The following is a 19308-nucleotide window of genomic DNA, read 5'->3' as shown; positions in this document are numbered from 1 at the left end:
GTGTGATACGGCAGGTGGGATCTTAGAAGGATGAGCACAGAGAAGCGGGTGAATGCTGGCCTGCAGGTGGGGGAAGGCTTTGTGTAGGGGGAGCTATGGTAGGGGCGGGGTTGATGGCTGACTCAAAGGCCTGCAGGGGCGCTGGTGGAGGGCAGGAAGGCAGGCAGGGGACGAGGAGGGGGACAGCTGTTGTGACGCCTCCCAGAGAGAGGCATGAGGCCTGAAGCACTGGCCAGGGCAGGATGTGGGGGGGAGGTGGGGGAGGGGAAGGAGGAGGCAGTCTGCCCGGATGCTTCCAAAGCCTTAGCGGGTGACCCTGTCCAGCTGGGACCTCTTTTCAATTTTTAATCCCTTTCTTCAAAACCCTCCATTGCTCCCCATCATCGGAAAGTTTCATTTTGACCTCTCCTCGAACGCTTTCTCAGCATTCCTCCCATAATTTGTTAAATTTTTGTACTCTCTTTGACCATTTTTATACTTCTTCGAACTTTCAAATAAACAAATAAATAAGCCAAAAAGTCCACAATTTTTCTTTTTTTAATACTTAGTGGACCAAGGAAATAAATGCTTAGAAACACATACAAATCTTTTGATGCTGTGTTTGAAGTTCAAAATGATGATGCTCATTTAATGTCCTCCAGCAGGGATTGGTAAGCTTCCTGGAAAGGACCAGACAGTAGATCTTTCAGGCTCTGCAGCCGTTTGGTCTCTGCCACGACCACAGAAGTTGGCCACTGTGCAAAAACAACCAAGGATCATACGTACACAAATGACGCATACCTGTGCTCCAATCCCACTTTACGTACTGAAATTTCAATTTCATATAATCTTCATGCACCAGTCACCGAATCACATCCTTCTTTTGATTTTCAAGCCACTTATAAATGTGAAAACCAGGACTTCCCTGGTGGCACAGTGGTTAAGAATCCACCTGCCAATGCAGGGGACACGGGTTCGAGCCCCAGTCTGGGAAGATCCCACATGCCACGGAGCAACTAAGCCCGTGCGCCACAACTGCTGAGCCTGCGCTCTAGAGCCCGTGAGCCACAACTACTGGGCCCACATGCCGCAACTACTGAGCCCACACACCTAGAGCGCAACAAAGAGAAGCCACCGCAATGAGAAGCCCACGCACTGCATTGAAGAGTAGCCCTTGCTCACCTTGACTAGAGAAAGCCCACGCACAGCAACGAAGACCCAACACAGCCAAAAATAATTAAATAAGTAACATTTTTTTTTAAAAGTAAAAACCATTCTTTCCTTGCAGGTGGCACAAAAACAGGCAGCTGGCTGTTTTCTGTAGTTCTTGGACTCCTGTTCTGTAGTGTAGAATGGTTAATCTTTTGAAAAATAGTAGTTAAATACTTAGAAACGCATACACATCTGGTAAACATGTATACTATACATTTTAGTTACTTGTTGCTGCAACAGAGTGCTCCAAAATTTGGTCGTTTAAAACAGAAACAATCTTGCTAAATCTCGCGATCCTGTGAGTTGACTGTGCTCAGCTTGGAGGTTCTTCTGCAAGTGATGTTCGTTTGGGCTGCAGCCACCCAGGGGCTCATTCACGTCACAGGCAGCTGATGTGGGAAGTTGGCTGGGACTTTAGCTGCTGCTGTTAACCTGAATGTGGCTTCTCCACACGCTTGACCGTGATGGCTAGATTCCAAGAGGGGGTTTTCTAAGAGGGAAGAAGCAGAAGCGGCCAGTCTCCTTAAAGGCCGGGACTGGAACTAGCAGTGTCCCTTCCAGGGCATTCTGTGGGTTAAGCACAACCCATCCACTCGAGCAGAAGCTGGCTGAAGCCCATTTAGGGACTTAGGGCTAAAGCAAACCTGCTCCCTGGATTCGAGGAGCTCCTAGGGCAGCCGGCCCATGCATAGTTTGACAGGATCAGGGCAGAGGCCTGTGCTAAGGGCCGGGGGCACCAAACATTCTGGGAGGTGGACTCCGAGTCAGGATTTCGGAGGAGGTGAGGCAGGGCTGAACCTGGAAGAAGGTGCTGGAGCTGGCCAGGTAGAGAAAGAAAAGGCTGTTGATTCCAGGCCCGGGCTGTGCAAGGGACCCCAGGCCACAGCTGCTCGGCCCCACTCTGGGTCAAGCCAGGCATCCTGGGCAGCTGCAGAGGGGGATGGGGGGTGGAGGGGCGGACCAGACCAGGGGAGCTGGCAGGCGTGAATCTGCAGGGCTTTGAGCTCCAGGCTGCAGAGTAGGGACCTTGTCTGAGGCACTGGGGCGACATGAAGGGTACAGATGTGAGGCGGTCTCCCCAAGGAGAGAGGAAGGGTGCTGGCCTTCACCCAGAAGGCCTCTGGGCCCCTCCCATCCTGGATTCCCCCTCAGCATCGTGCCACCCCCTGACGCCATGACCTTGGCCAGGCCTGGGCCCCGGAGTCACCCGCGTCGGGCAGCAGAAAAGCCAGCCAGCCAGAGGCCCACCCACGACTGCCCACCTGGGAGTACAGCCCCGGCTGCCGACGGGCCGCCAGCCACGCTGGGAGACCCCAGGGTCTCCACAGGGGAGGCCCTGGCGCTCCCTAGGCCCGGGTGTGCGGCCCAGGCTCTCAAGTGCCTTTCTGAGAATCCCCGAAGAAGAAAGAAATCAAAGGCTGGGGATTGAAAAACAAGGATGGGGAGGATATAAAACAAGATTTCTACTGAAATAATGTCCTCTAATTGCTGGTAAGAGACATTAACTTTCCTTTTGAGGCTCCCCGCGGCCCCGGGCGCCCCAGGACGTGCCAAGGTGGCAGCCTGTCTAGCCGGATTATCTCAGCGCCCGTCCACAGGGCTGGCACGGCGCCCACAGCAGGGGCGGACTGGGTGCCGCTCAGCCCAGGGTTGGGGGGGCCTGGAGTGGAGAGGGAGGTGGGGAGGGAGGAAGCCCCTGATCTGGGGGCTGAAGAACGAGGGGCCTACGGGGTCTCGGGCAGGCCCCCTGGTCGGGCTCCACCCAGGATGGACGCAGGGATGTTGGGACCCCGGGAGGCCTGGGCCCCTCTTCTTTGCTGTGGAACCACTGGGCTTTGGACACAGGGCATCGGCGGGGTGGAGGCCTGAGAAACTGCTTCCTCACCTCTTCTGTCCTTGACCGTGGTCCCCACAGAGGACAGGTGAGGCCAGCAAGGGTGAGACCAGGGTGACAGAGGCCTGAGTGAGCACCCGCCTGTCCACGGCTCTGCACAGCTCCCCTGGGGGAGGTACACCTCATTATTATACCCATTTGACAGAGGAGAACACTGAGGTTCCAGGTCTGGGATAGGTCCCACTGTAAGAGGGAGGCTGAATGGAGCTTCTGTCCCCAAGCCCAGGACCCTTCCCATCACACCCCAGTCCTCAGACAGCAGTGGGGAAAAATGCAGGGGACAATCTAGATTCTTTAGCAGTGCATTCAGGGCAGTCCTCATCTGTTCCCACCTCTCTCATCTGTTCTCTAAGTGTCCCTTCTTCTGGTCCCTCCATCAGCTGGGCTGGAGGCTTCCTCTGGGTTCCCCCAGTGCCAGGCTTCCTCTTCCAGCACCCGTCACACACAGCGACTGCCCTGGCCCCTCACTGGCTGGCGCTCCCTCCCTCCTGGGAGCACCTCAGCGTCTGGGCTGCGTCTGAGATCCCTCTGTGTCCCACACCAGCCTGGGGCCCACGTCCACCGGGGTGCACGGGGGATGCCGGGTGGAAGGAAAGCCCCAGGCTGCGAGGCAGTGGTGTGGAGTCTTTCAGCGGGTGGTGGATCTCATGTCATCTTTTACCCTAAGAGATTTTTCCTTCCCTTTTGATCCCTCGCGATTTATGAAAAATAGAACACATGTGTTCCTGATTAATTTCTACAAAATCACAGAAATGTTGACTTTTTAAGAGAGTCATTTTATGTGGAGGCTCCTCTTAGATTCTTTCAAGACTTCCTCCTCCAGGGAAGTTGAGTTTGGGGAGGAGACGGGTCACCCTGCCAGCCCCCAACCTTCCATTGACACAAGAAGCAGCTGTGTCACAAAGGCTGACCCTGGTGGCCAGGTGTCCGGGGGTGTCCCCACCTCACTTACAGTCCTCCTCGGCTCCTCGTGGCCCTTAGGATAAAGTCCAGGCTCCTTAGCCTGGCATTCAAGGGCTATGCAACCCAGCTCTCCTGGCAACTCTGGGGCGCCCTCTCCTCCCTTGGGCACCCTAATATCCAGCCTCACTGAACTTCTACTTCTTCCTAAAACATTCCATTCCGTTCCTCTCTCTATCCCTTTGCACATACTGTTGGCTCTGCTGGGAATGCTCTCCCTCAACTTTCTCCACCTGACAAACTTCTACTGATCCTTCTAAACCCAGGTTCAACGTCTCCTCGTCTGTTCAGCGTTGGCTGCCTAGCCCAGGCAGTCCCCCGTGCTTACCCCAGCATTCTAAGTATTGAGTCCTCATTTGACCAAAGAGGTCCAGTTGCACTGCCTTTGGCCTGCCTCTTAGGGTCACCAACCCGGGCACGCAAAGATGAAAGGCTGGTATGTCATGGTAAGAAGTAATTAAAGGGGACAGGCAAACCCTCCCCAAATGAAAGCCAGGCACAGTGTTTATTTTTGGTGTTTTATGGGGTGATTTTGAGGATGGGAGATGGAAAAAGAGAATTCCACTAGGAATAAGCAGCAGATTTCATCATTGGGCTGGGAGGAAGGAGAGAGGAGAAACAGTCCCTCTGGTCCAGTGCTCACCATTGGGCTCCACCTGGGTCCAGAGGAACTGAGTGGCTGCCCTGGCCCAGAGCTGGTCCCAGGCAGGATTTAAGACCCCAGCAGAGGTTCCCTGGCTCCCCACCTTCCACCCCCATGCCCACCCCCACCCTGAACCCTGTTCTCAAGTGTTTTGTAGCTGATCTTGTAAGCTGGATAGAATGAATACAGATTCCCATTTTACAGATGAGCAAGCTGAGGCCCAGGAAAGAAAGCATCAGCTTAGGCCACATGCTCAGTTAGTAGCCGGGCAAGGATTGGAACACGGGGCATCTGCCCTTACAGCTTAGGCTGATTCTTTCTAGCCCAGCTGTCTCCAGCCATGGGAGAGCGGCCCTCGGGGTCTCCAACCTCCCACCCTGATAGCAGAGGGCACCAAATCAGTCTGTTTCCTCCAGCTGCACCAGGCCCTGGCCTCCTGGACTTCCTGCTTCCAAGCCTTACCATGACCTGCTGCTTCTATGCATGAGGAAGGGGGACAGAAGGTATGAGGAGTTCCAGCTGTGAAATCACATGGCCCAGCTGTGGGAGGCTGTTCAGTGGGCGGGCGGGCTCTGAGACACAGAAGACCCTCATATGCCAGATCACCTCCTCCCTATTCAGCCACAGTTCAGAGAACCACCTACCCTCTCCCCAAACACAAGAGCCAGGGAAATCACAGAGGGCTTCCTGTAGGTGGGGCCCAGCTGTGGGTGGGAGCCATCCTCTTGAGTAATGGGAGCCTGAAGCCGCAATGGAGGCTGGGAGAAACCAGGGGTTGGGAAAGAGTAGGAGCTGCTAAGTGCTGCTAGGAGGAGCGGGTGGTGGGAACGTGAGGGGAGAGAGCTTGGCTCGCAGGGAGCATGCAGTGTATCACGGAAAACTGCGTGACCTTGGGTGAGTCCCACTTCCTGAGCACCTATTAGGAACCTGGCTCTGCGTCCTTCACAACCAGGCCCCAAGGAAGGCATGACGACAAATGCTTTATCCATGAACAGGGACCAACACACACCATTTTGGAAGAGGGCTGGATGCAAATCCCCCATCAGCCAATACTGATCTAGATTCCCCTCTGACATCTTGAGCTTCTACTAGAGCCCTTCCTTGCTGTCTCTTGTGAATTGTGTTTAATTAAGCATTTTCAACCACTCTGGCAGGAATGTAAATGCTCACCAATCAGCCATGTGCTTCTCTGTTTCCCAGCGTCCTTTGCGATTAGCCTGGGGCCACGTGACTCGTTCTGGCCAATAGGATGTGAGCGGAGGTGACCCACATCCCTTCTGGGCTGAAGCTGTTATGAGCCAATGTGTCTCCACGTCTCTCTTCTCCCGCTGTGGCAATCTTGGAGGGCCTCACGTTCCAGATAATGAAGCTATGAGATGGAAGAAGACCTCCACATCGGACTTTGCAGCAAAAATTAAACTTCGTGTTGGGCTATGCACAAACTGGGGTTTGAGGCTTCCTCTAATGCTGGTTGCCTGTGCATTGTTACCCTGAATAACACAATCCTGGGGAATAGGGATTATTGTTTCCATCTCACAAATGAGCCCACTGAGGCCCAGAAAAGGGACTTGGCTGAAATCTCTAGAACCACTGTGCCCAACGCCAGACCCTGTGAGGTGTTCCCAGCCCCTCGCATTGTCAGCTTATTAACAATAGCCCACAGAGGCACAAGCCCAGGAGAGGGAGAGGCAGAGAACAGCTACAGCCTGCTTTTAAAAAATTGCATGTTGTGAAAACCCCTTGAGGCTTGTGTAAACCGTGATGTGCAGGGTGACTGCTGTTCAGAAAAGCACAAAGGACGCCCGAAATGGGCCAGACGCCTGGGTCCCTCGGGGGAGCAGCGGGATACACGCGGGGCATGAGGGCAGCGTGTGAGGCCAGGTGCCAGGCGCTCCACCTGCATCATGATGCATGGCAGGTAGGGGCCGGCAGGATGACAGAGACGAGGCAGAGATAGGGCCTGATTTACGGGCACCAGGGAAGAAAATGCAGCCAAGATTTATGGGGGCTCAAGTGACTCGTTGGAGCCGAGTTTATTATCCATCATGTGCATCTGAATGTGTATTTACGGCTTTCCAAATGATTCTGTCTCGCTGAAAATTATGTGCAAAGAACATCAACGGCAGTTCATCTGCATTGAGAACGGCTGATCCAGAGTGGAGTTCAAGGCCTCTCCTCGTCGGCCAGGGAGGCTGGGGGCTGGTCTCCTTTGTGTGTGCACAGGTTCGAGAAGCGGACACGGGTCAACGGACGCTCTGAGCCAGGCCTTGCATTGGAGCCAGTGAGCGGAGATGGACCCATCTCACGGGGCGCTCACTGTCTGCCCGGCACTGTGCCAGGCACTGAGCCAGGTGCTAGAGCTCACAGGTACACTAAGGAGGCAGGGAGGGTGAGAATACTAACTCTGCCACTTCACTGCTGGGTGACCCTGGGCAAGCTACTTAACCTCTCTGAGCCTCAGTTTCTTCACCAAGAAAATGGGAGTAACAATGATGGCTACCCCAGACAGTAAATTAGGAGGCATACAAGACACTGCCTGAAGGTGCCTAGGTTCTCTGATCAGAAGGAATTTTTTTCTCTCAGAGTTTTAGGTGCATGTGGGTCTACTGGAACCCCAGGAATGTGGATTCCTAACAGGGGCTTGTCTCAGGACAGAGACAGTTAAAAGTGAAAGAAAAATACTGGGATCACCACACCCCCACCCACCAGGCTCTCAGTCTTGCAAGATGCCCCATTCCTGGTTCTCCTGCCAGAAGACAGAGTTTTTCTTAGAGCTTATTCTGTTTTCATTCACTTCACTTCACTTCCAGGATTTGGGTTATGCTAAAGTTTAACCCAGGAGAAAAACAAACAAACAAGCCAGAAAACTCACAGCTATTCCAGTCATCCTTTGCATTTGGATTTCCCTCCCCAGTCCACTTCTTAGGATTGACTTTCCAGAGTCCTCAGATAGCGGCTTTATGTATTCTGTCCAAGCTTTTTAATTCTCATCCGTGGGAGAGGTAAGGTGGAGTGTGCTCACACTCTCTTAGCTGGATCCAGGAAGTCCTATAATTGGGTTTGGTATAACACATTCAGTGACCTTGTTAAACTCACTTACTAATGCTCACAAGTTGTTCACAAATTTAAAAAAGCAACTTTTAATGCAAAAATCTCTTCAGTGTGAAGAGCAGCAATTTGTTTCCTCCAATCTTTCTATCGTTTTCTTGCCTTACCGAAGGGGTTGGCAAACTTTTTCTGTAAGGGCCAGATAGTACATATTTTAGGCTTTGCCGGCCATATGGTTTCTGTTGCAACTACTCAGATCTTCATTGTAGTGTGAAAGCAGCTATAGATAATACATAAATGAATGGGCATGGCTGTGTTCCTGTAATATTTTCTGTACACAAACAGGTGGGAGGGAAGCACTTCCGGAACGACAGAGTAAGGACTTCCAAAAATACGCTACTTTATAAAAGCAATGAAAATGCTGGCAAAACCTGTCAAAATCAACTTTTTCATGGCTCTAGAAATTAACCAAAGGCTTTCAACACTTGAGCAGTGTTTTATTTTGCTTTGTTTTTTTTACCTTATATGGCCAAATCCCAGTCAGAACAGCAAGCTTTGTGAAGTGTGAACTTGCCTTATTCCCATTTCCCTTTTCACAGCTCCACTGTAGGTTTTGAAAAGCAACAGCCTCACAACTATGGTGGTTGTGAAAACCAGTAGCCCAGCAGCTACTAGAAGGGAAAGAAAAGGTTTGGAGCTTCCCCAAAACCCCACGGCCAGAGAATTGTCACTGTTTGACCTGTCGGGCAGCTCCCTGAAAAGCTGCGTTCTCAGGGATTGTCTTTTATTTGACCTCAGTCTTTGCTCTGTGTGCCCTAGCTCCAGGGCCTTTGTCAAAAACAATCAGCTGCGGGCTTCCCTGGTGGCGCGGTGGTTGGGAGTCCGCCTGCTGATGCAGGGGTCGTGGGTTCGTGCCCCGGTCCGGGAGGATCTCACATTTTGCGGAGCGGCTGGGCCCGTGAGCCACGGCCGCTGAGCCTGCGCGTCTGGAGCCTGTGCTCCGCAACGGGAGGAGCCATAGCGGTGAGAGAGGCCCGCGTACCACAAAAAAACAATCAGCTGCAATTGTTTAATTTTGTAGCTGCCTGAAGTGGCACCAGTTGGGGCTAAAGAAAATATTAAAAGGAAAAGCTGGCAAATGAGATGTCCGTAGGGGGCTTTGAAAAGCTCCAACATATTCTTGGGTTGCTTGAAGGCCATATGCACGTGCATAACTCTGCACACACCCAGGAAAGACCTGTGACGGACCTAATTTCTCACCTCTGGCTGACCTTGAGGCTCTGCACAATCAGGAAGTGAAAGCTAAGGCTAGAGCATTGAAGGTATGCCCCATCACATATACAAAGCCCCTCAACAAAGGCTGGAAGACTTACTGGTTTGAAGGGTTTAAGGAAATCTCTATCTAATCATTAGCTGACCACTAAGCTAACTGAGCAGAAACTTCAGTGGCCAAACACAGCAAAGAAGGCAGATTTTGCAGAATTAGTTCAGGAAAGTCACTGAAGAAATAAACGGTAGCAGCAATAATAAAAACAAACCCTTGGCAAATGGTGTTGCATGGGAGGGGGGAGATCTGATTTCCAGATTTGCCTCATCATATTCTTTTAAATGTCCAGTTTTCAACAAAAATTCATGAGACCTGCAAAGACACAGGAAGGTATGGCCCATTCACAGGAAACTGTTCCTGAGGAAGCCTAAACACTGGACTTACTAGACAAAGACTTTATTTATTTTTTAAAATTTTTAATATTTTTGTTGCATTTCTTTTATTTATTTATTTCTTTACTTATTTTTATTTAGTTTTGACTGCTTTGGGTCTTCGTTGCTGCGCACGGGCTTTCTCTAGTTGCGATGAGCGGGGGTTAATCTCTGTTCCGGTGCGCAGACTTCTCACTGCGGTGGCTTCTCTTGTTGTGGAGCACGGGCTGTAGGCGCGAAGCTTCAGTAGTTGTGGCACGCGGGCTCAGTAGTTGTGGCTCGCAGGCTCTAGAGCACAGGCTCTAGTCATTGTGGCGCACGGGCTTAGCTGCTCCGCGGCATGTGGGATCTTCTTGAACCAGGGCTCAAACCCGTGTCCCCTGAATTGGCAGGTGGATTCTTAACCACTGCGCCACCAGGGAAGGCCTAGACAAAGTCTTTAAATACACTGTTATAAATATGTGCAAAGAACTAAAGGAAACCAGGTCTAAAGAATTAAAGGAACAACACTCGTAACCAACTGAACCTAAACAGACAACTACAGAGCACTCCAAGCAACATCAGAACCCATATTCTTCTCAAGTGCACGTGGAATCATATGTTGGAATCTGCAGTTGGAATCATATGTTAGGCCATAAAACAAGACTAAATAAATTTAAAAGGAATGAAATCATACAGCATGTGTTCTCCTGTCTCAACAGAATGAAATTAGAAATCCATAGCAGAAGTATACTTGTGGAATAATATGTGGAAATTAACTAACACACTCTTAAATAACTAATGGGTCAAAGAAGAAATCACAAGGAAATTAGAAAATACTTTGAGATGAATAAAAATGAAAACACAATATACCCAAACATGTGAGATGCAGCTAAAGCAGTGCTGAGAGGGAGTGTTATAGTTCTAATTGCCTATATTTAAACAGAATAAAGGTTTCAAACCAATAACCTAAATTTTTACCTTATAGGAATACAACAGAGAAAAAACAAAACACAAAGCTTGGTTCTTTGAAAAGATCAGAAAATTTGACAAGCCTTTCGGTAGACTGACCAAGAAAAAAAGAGAGAAGACTCAAATTACTAAAATCAGAAATGAAAATGGGGACATTATTACTGACTTTACAGAAATAAAAAGGATTATAAGAGAATACCAGGAATAAGTGTATGCCAGAAATTATATAACCTAGATGAAATGGACAAATTTCCAGCAATCACCAATCTGGGTGACTGTATTTTTCTAGTCTAATTACTCTGGGTAGAATCTCCAGTACAATGTTTAATATAAGTGGTGAGAGAGGAAAATCTCATTGGTGTTTCACTGGGCATTTCTTTGATTACCAGCAAAGGTGAATATTTTAAAATATGTTTCTTGCCTTTTAAAATTTCTTCTTTTGTGCATTTCTTTTTAGCCATTTTTCTATTGGAACATTCATTTTTATTTATTTGTAATTGCTTTTTTTAAAGTTTATTTATTATTTATTTTTGGCTGCGTTGGGCCTCTGTTGCTGTGCACGGGCTTTCTCTAGCTGCGGGGAGCGGGGGCTACTCTTCGATGCGGTGCGCGGGCTTCTCACTGTGGTGGCTTCTCTTGTTGCGGAACACAGGCTCTAGGAGCGCAGACTTCAGTAGTTGTGGTGTGCGGGCTTCAGTATTTGTGGCATGCGGACTCAGTAGTTGTGGTGCACAGGCTTAGTTGCTCCGCAGCATGTGGGATATTCCCAGACCAGGGCTCAAACCTGTGTCTCCTGCTTGGCAGACAGATTCTTAACCGCTGCACCACCAGGCAAGTCCTGTAATTGCTTTTTATATATGACCCTTTGTCATATTTGTTGCAACTGTCTTAGCCTTATTTGTAGTTCCCCAATAAATTTAATTAAAAGGTTCTCTAAAACACAAAGAGATTTAAATTTTATGTATTAAATTCTGCCTATCTCATTCTTTTTTCCACTGCTTTTATGTTTAGAAGTCTTTAGTCACCCCAAGATCAAATATTTGTCTATAATTTCTTCTAGTTTTTTTTATAATTTCCCTTTTTACATCTAATTCTTTAAATCCTCTGGAATTTATATTGAAGTATGGTGTGAAGGAAAAAGCTAATTTTATTTCTTTCCAAATAGCTAAGCAAATGTCCTGGCATAATTTATTGAATAATCTGTTCTTTCCCCACAGATTTGCAATGCAACCTCAGTAAGTTGAGATGCGGTGATCACCTTGGCAACGGGACTGCGTTAAAAGCATTTGTTCTCACCCAGTGGAGGGCTGGTGCCCAGCAGGGCTCAGTCTGGCCTCACTGCACATCTTCCCTAATTAAGATGCACTTTTTGGTTTTGCCTTTTTTAAAAAACAAAATTCTCCTTTTATAGCCATGATGCCAAAGGAAAATTAAGGCCAAGGTCCTTTCACGTCTGATCTGTTATGAGCTGGGCCTGCCAGAGTAGTTGGAGCATGAGGGGGCGGGGCATGGACGGTGGGGTGAGAAAGTGGAGAGTGATGTACTCCTGATACATCCTGAGGACCTGGATGGATGTCATCAAGGTCCTTGAAAAGCTGGAGGGCGGGGATGAGAATACAACTATGATGTAAAACAAAGCAGAGACTTCCGCTGTTGGCCCAGAGGAGCCCAGCTTGGGGCCCCAAGCATTCCCTCCCCTCCTGGGAAGGCAGCTTCTGCCACCAACAGGCAGCAAAGCCCACACTGCCCGTTCTCTGGGGTTCTGGCCTTAGGTTCCCAGAGTTCTCCTTCCCTGTCAGGTATCTGTGCCCAGGCTGGAGGGGATGAGACCTGGACCTGAGTTCATTTGCCAAGAGCAGGAGAAGGAGTCCTCCTCTGGGGAGGTGCCAGGGAGCCTGAGCCCTGGAGTGGAGACCGTGAAGATGCTTGATAACAACGCTGAATGTTGGGTGACCGCAAAGCCACCTGCTGTGAGAAGAGAGTGAGCAAGAGGCCATGGCAAGGGGCTTCCCTGGTGGCGCAGTGTTTGAGAGTCCGCCTGCCGATGCAGGGGACGTGGGTTCGTGCCCTGATCTGGGAAGATCGCACTTGCCGCGGAGCGGCTGGGCCCGTGAGCCATGGCCGCTGAGCCTGCGCGTCCGGAGCCTGTGCTCCGCAACGGGAGAGGTCGCAACAGTGAGAGGCCCGCGTACCGCAAAAAAAAAAAAAAAAAAAAGGCCATGGCAAGCTACAGTGGGAAAATGCAGAAGCCGTGGTAGGAAGATGCAGAAGCCATGGTGGGAACACGCAGAAGCCGTGGTGGGAACACGCAGAAGCCGTGGTGGGAACACGTAGAAGCCACGAGCAGGCAGAAGCCTTGAGGCTGGAGACAGACGACAAATCGTGGTGAGAGGAGGGATGGACACGCGGCAGAGCCATGAGAATCGGCAAACTTCCCCCCCCCCCCGCTGCAGAGGTCCCCAGGGCTGACTCACATCCGGTGCTATTCCCTTGGGGCCTGCCCCTGTTCACGCCCCTATCCTTTGGGTCCCCTGCTGTCCCTGAAGCCTTGCGATAAGCTCTGTTACTCTCGGAGGCACTTGGAATGGGTTCATCATGCTTATAAGCAAAGCAGCCCCTATCGCAGTCAGTGTGAGGGGCCCCAGCCTGGTGCCCTTGGCCTTCCACTTGGCACAGCTGTAGGCAGTGCTGGTGGCCCTGGGTCTCCAGGCTTAATTAACCACTCACCCCCTTCCTCTTCTCCCTGAGGACCCGGGTACCGAGGCCTGTAGAGCCCAGGTCCAGGCATCCTTCCTCTCGCGCCCTCCCTTCCCCTCCTCAACCAGCGACAGAGGACAGTCTGAAGGCCTGGCCCCTGAAGAGCCAGCATCTCCTCCCGCCTCACACGCAGCAGGAGCATCCTTTGGGTGAGAGCCCTGACGCCCGAGATCACAGCTTCCCAGCCCTGTGCTGCAGGTGGGCTCCAGGTAGTCTCAGGTGGCGGCCCTTGGAGGCTACCAGGGTGGTGCCGGGACAGCCAGAGACCCCGGGCTGGGCACGTTGCTGGGTGCAGCTCTGCCTGTTTACCCCGAGTGCTGTGCAAATAATATCCTGTTCCCTGTGAGCCGTGTCGTGAGAAAGATCGGGAAGCTCTGCCCCAGGTGAGGGCCGAGCAGCTGCACTTCAGGAGTGACCGGGCCTGACGGCTGCTCTTCCAGCTCACCCACTGGCGCCCGGCCCCACCAGCGTTCTTGCCGCGCCAGGAATCTGGTAAAGAGAGAGGACAGTGCCTCGGGCAGAGAGGGTGAGAGATTCTGGCCCCCAAGTCCTATGGAATCTTCGCAGATCAAACCTCAGGGTTTGGCTGAGATTTCTGGAATGTGTCAGTCCTACAGAGGGGCTTTCAGAGCAGCCAGGGACCTTACAGGTCACTGTAGCGGTTAAGCATATAGGTTCTTGTTTTGCCACAAAGAGAAATGAAGCCCTGATACAGCCACAACACGGATGAGCCTTGAAATCATCATACTACGTGAAACACAAAAGTGTCTGATTCCATGTCTATGAAATGTCCAGAGCAGGTAACTCCATAGAGACAGAAAGTAGATCAGTGGTTGCCTAGGGTGGGGGGGGCAGGAGGACTGCGGGGTATCACTAAATGCTACGGGATTTCTTTAGGCGATGGTTGCACAGCTCTGAATATACTAAAACCCCCTGAATTGTACGCTTGGAACGGGGGAGTTGAATGGCATGTGAATTATTGCTTGATTTTAGAAAGCTCAATTACAAAAAGGGGGGTGTAGGCTGCAAGGTGAGGTGGCCTGGGTTCAAATCCTTGCCCCACGACTTGGTACCTGGGGCAAGTCACTTAACCTCCTGGTGCCTGGATTTGATCACCTGCAACAAATGAAGATGACAAATCCTGGGGCTGGCGTGGGGACTGAATGAGTCAACGCACATGACGGGCTCGGCGTGGCGCCTGACCGGCGGCAGCAGCTGCTCTTACTAGTTCAGTGAAGAAGCCCTTTGCTGGACAAGGAAAACGGAAGCCCCGAGAGGTTATGTGACTTGCCCAAGGTCACTGTCATAGACTGAAGAACGGCCCCCAAGTGTATGTCCAAGTCCCAATTGCGGAACCTCTGAGCATGACACTATTTGGAAAGAGAGTCTCTGTGGATGGGATTAAGTCAAGGATCTTGAGATGAAGAGATCATCCTGGATTACCCAGTGACCAGCGTCCTTATGAGAGACACATAGACGACAAGACAGACATAGGAGAGAAGGCCGTGAAGACAGGGACAGAGGTTGGATTGATGGAGTCAGGAGCCAAAGGGACGCCTGGGGCCACTAGAAGCTGGTAAAGGCAAAAATGGATTCTCCCCTGGAGACGTCGGAGGGCGCACAACCCCGCGGACACGTTGATTTCAGATTCCAGCCTCCAGAACCGTGGAGGATACGTTTCTGGCAACCTGTTAACGCAGCCTCGGGAAACTGGTCCGGTCGCTCAGCCTGTGGGAGCAAAGAGCCAGACTTGATTCTAATTATCACTTGATTTTTTTTAACATCTTTGTTGGAGTATAATTGCTTTACAATGGTGTGTTAGTTTCTCTTTATAACAAAGTGAAGCAGTTATACATATACATATGTCCCCATATCTCTTCCCTCTTGCGTCTCCCTCCCTCCCACCCTCCCTATCCCACCCCTCCAGGTGGTCACAAAGCACCGAGCCGATCTCCCTGTGCTATGCGGCTGCTTCCCACTAGCTATCTATTTTACGTGGTAGTGTATATATGTCCATGCCACTCTCTCGCTTTGTCCCAGCTTACCCTTCCCCCCCGCATATCCTCAAGTCCATTCTCTAGTAGGTCTTTGTCTTTATTCCTGTCTTACCCCTTGTTTCTTCATGACATTTTTTTTTCTTAAATTCCATATATATGTGTTAGCATACGGTATTTGTCTTTCTCTTTCTGACTTACTTCACTCTGTATGACAGACTCTAGGTTCAAGTTGTATTTATGTGAATAAAAACCAGCTTCAACCCCAGATACCATGAGAGTTCCGGAGGCGGGTTCTGTGGGGACACTGAGGCCGGGTTATCACTTGCCCATCAATGTGTCACACACCCATCAATACGGGGGAGGGGGAGACCAGGACGTGTGAGCCCAGCTGGCTCCTTCGGGACACACTGGCTCATTAGATTCACCAGCCCCCGCCTGAGAAAGTATTTAATTTGCCTTTTACAATGCACCAACTGCATGTTAATTAACTGGTAATTGAAAGTTATAGGTGGCATTAGAATTTATTAATAACATTGGAAATAAATCTCCCTGGAATTCACGTAATTGCAAATCTCATGAAATTCTCTTTTTTTATAGTCCATAAAACAGGTCTGGCAGAGAGGTGCTCCAGAAACCTCGAGATAGTTGGGATTGCAGGTGTGGGATTGCCAGTGGGGAGGAGGCTTCTGTCTGACCTAGGACCGTCTTGGATGCCCACCTGGCCCCCTACCCACCACCTCGGTCACTGCCTCTGGGGTCTGGGAAGGAGTCCCTCTCCTTTGTGAATGTCCCGTGACTCACTGCAGTGACCAGAGCTGGGCACTGGGGATGCACGTGTGACCCTGCCCACAAGAGGATCACAGCCGAGTGAGTGACGTGGGGTGGGGGGTGGAGCTGTGAGGGTGTCTTGTTGATCCAGGGAGGTGAGGGCTTGTGCTGGGGGACCCCAGTAGCACCTGGACCACCTCTGGCTGGGGCCCAGGGCCAGAGTTAGGTAGTTCCTGCCCATCCAGCAGGAGAATCACCCCCTGTGTGTCTTTGGGACATGCCAAGTGCAGGACGAGAAGAATGTGCCCCCAAGTGCCCTTCCCCCCAGCCTGGAGGGGGCCAACCTCACCCAGTGCATTCTGGGAAAAGAGATACAGGTGACCTCTGAACCCCTGGGGGTCAGGCGAGTGTCTGATTAATTTCCAGCCTCACCCTGATTCCCTCCTGGTCCCAGGAAACAGGTCACCATGTTCTCTTGAGTTCCAATCCCAAGGCGGTGCAGCAGGAAACGTGGGGTCCTATTGGAGTGCCCGAGAGGAACCCCAGCCTGGGCTCACCAGGGCTTCTGGCCCACTTCTCAGCTTTTGACCATGACCATCCAGCACCTCCATCCGGCTCCCCATCCCAAGGCAGCACGTCAGCTGTGAATTTCTGCCTGAGGTCAGGATGTGCCCCGAGCAGCGGCAAAGCGTACCCCCTCAGCCCTGGCTCTTGCCATCAGCTTCTCATTGCCGCGTCGGGAGAGATGCTAAAAATATTTTATGATCCGTATGGCACAGGATCCCACCCATCAGAACAGGTCCTCTTCCTAGCACTGGAGCGGGGTCCTAGATTCTGGGGAGGCTACGGGAGGGGTGGGATGGTGGGGGGCACGTGAGGAGCTGGGTCCGTCAGCACAGGGGTGTTTCGATATTTTAACTACAGGTTTCGCTGCCCCAGTGGGAGCTACTGAAGATCAGCCCAGCCCGAGTCCCCTCCACGCTCACTGTGGCCACCACATCCGGGCACTTGCCAGAGTCACCATCTGACCAAGGGGATCCTGAATTTCTGCTTTGGCTGGTGGCTGACTAAGGGGTCTGGCGGGGGTCCCTGGGTATGAGTTCAGGAGCTGCAACCAGGTCCCACACCTGCCCTGCCCAGGAGACCCTGGGGACCCGCCCACGGAAAGGGGGGCCCGAGCCGGGGCCCTGCCTGAGCCTGTGCCCTTCAGATCCTTGCTTCCCTGGGCTCAGCTAGGCAGGAGGGTGAGGAGAAGAGGGTCCTGCAGACTAGGGCTGCTCAGGATTCTGGGGGAGGTGGGTCTGGAAGGGAAGGTGTTAGTAAAGAGCTCTCAGTCCCTGTCGTGGTTTGATCCGGACACTGGGGCACAGGAGAGAAGTGTGTGCAGGAGGCATTGCCTGGAGGGAGGCTGGGTGTGCCCTGAGGCTGGCTGGAGGAATAGAGCAGGCTTGGGGGAGGAGACAGGGAAGGGAGTGAGGGGAGGCGAGGCCAGGGGGTCGGCCTGAGCCAATTCTCCCTCCTTAACCCCCTGGGTGGACCCTGCAGGCAGGGCTGGAGTTAGGAGCTCAGAGATGCCCATCCCCTGCACTGGGCTGACCCTCATGGACCCCGTCCCCAGGAGCTGCAGGGAGAGGGGCAGTTTCAGGCAGAGGAGGGTGCCTGGCCCTGGAAGCCCAGTCATGGATCCTAGGGGCGCTCTGAGCAACGCACCCCACCATCTGAATCCATCTTGGGACCTGCAGGCTGAACAGGTTAGGGTTTCCACACATCAGCACAAAGACGCTCATGGTCACGACAGAACCAAGGACCAGAGGGACACAGCCCAGCTGTCAGGCTGCAGGGGTCAGAGGAGGTGATGCGTCTGAGGCCTTTGCCCAAAGCCAAGAGCTGTGCTCCCGGTGGGGCTGTAAGTGCCGGACGCCCCAGGCACCCCCTGCTCTCCCACGTCCTGCAAGCACCAAGTGCTGGCCTTGCGGGGCACCAGCACCCAGACTGCACAGAGACGAGACCAGGTGGTGGGTCTCTTCTGCAGCCGGCAGCCAGGAGGCTAGAGGCCCGGATGGTGGTACCAGGTTGCAGAGCCCAGGCTGGGGACCAGAAACAAGGGAGCCACTGCAGATTCACGATCAAGGGGGGATGCTGCCAGGCTCGCTTTTCAGAAAGATCGATCTACCATCCAGACGGAGGGGAGAGGCCAGACGGACAGTGAAAACCGGCCACGGCAGCCCATCCCCTCCGGGTCAGCTTCTCCCCCTCCAGTGTTTAGGGTCCTCCAAGACCTGGCCCCTGGCGTCTACTTCAGTCTCCTGCGGGAATTCTGTCTGCTGTCATCTACCTCTGCCCTTTGCTCACGCTTGCCCAGCCCGGCAGTGCTGTCCCTTGGTCTCTTGGTGGACGTGAACTCCACTCTTCCTTCTAGAACCACTCGCTGGGAGGCTGTGCAGGGCACAGCTCCCCTGACCTCTCCAGGTCCACGAATCCTGGTGCCCTGGCCCCGTCCGACACCCCGCAGGCTTGGCCTGTCCGCCCTGCTGGCACGAGCCCCCCCTTGGACGTTGGTTCCCTCCTGAACCCCTTCTGCTCCCAGTGGCTCTGAGATGGGCCTGGGAGCACCTGGACATCCAGTCCTGGGGGCAGGGTCACTCCAGACTCTGCCAGCCCCCAACCCAGGCCTGCCCCGGAAAGTGCAGGGTCCAGGGCCAGGGTACAAAGGGAGGCATCGTACGTCTGAATATTTAAAACTTATACGTTCAGCTAATCAACTGTTAAAGAAAAGAAACTCTACACTCCTACTGTGACAAACATCCTTTAGAAGGACCAGGAAGGCCAGGTTGATTTCAGGTTGTGACCTTGCAGAGTTCTGCACTGGCCCGTGACGGCCCGGGCAGAGCCAGGCCCTTGCCCTTTGACCCATCCCACGCCGCCCACGTTCTTCTGTTTGCACTGAGGGCCTTTGTGTGTGCACGTGGGCACCCACTCTGCCCGCCTGTGCTCAGTCTACACCTCCCCACCTCCAAGCAGCAGCCCCTGATCTAAGGATGCTGACGCCTGTGGGGTCTGTCCTTGAGACATTCAGGCTGGGGGCCGCTGGGGCAGCAGATTTGGGGTCCTGGGTAAGGCAGGACAATCTCTCTTAGGGCCCCCCGTCTGCCGCTGCCTCAGCGAGAACGAGATGCCTCGTGTCCTGCTTCACTAAGGGGTGGGGGAGCTTAGCTTGTCAGATGGCATCGGTCCTCGCGTAGCCCCAGGAGGTGCACTGCTCCATGAATGAGGCTTCACCCCACAAAGGGGGGGTGCTCTGGGCAGAGAGGGCTGCACTGTCACTAGATGTGGGCCTCCCGGGGACGGCCTCCTGCAGCACCGGCGGGTCACCGCGGCCGGGCTCGGCAGCAGCCGTCATA

The 19308-nt window shown here is 52.5% G+C and overlaps 1 long non-coding RNA gene across 1 annotated transcript; it reads left to right on the top strand.

The window, feature by feature from the left end:
• Window positions 1-292: 292 nt before the first annotated feature.
• On the top strand, window positions 293-11851 carry LOC141276463 (uncharacterized). Its single transcript, XR_012326000.1, has 3 exons — window positions 293-2682; window positions 5105-5191; window positions 5889-11851. It is a non-coding gene; the product is annotated as an uncharacterized lncRNA (long non-coding RNA).
• Window positions 11852-19308: the final 7457 nt, after the last annotated feature.

Source organism: Tursiops truncatus, chromosome 15, assembly GCF_011762595.2.
Source record: "Tursiops truncatus isolate mTurTru1 chromosome 15, mTurTru1.mat.Y, whole genome shotgun sequence".
Classification (NCBI taxonomy): Eukaryota; Metazoa; Chordata; class Mammalia; order Artiodactyla; family Delphinidae; genus Tursiops; species Tursiops truncatus.
Note: the sequence above shows the minus strand (reverse complement) of the source record. Positions and strands in the feature narration are given on the sequence as shown.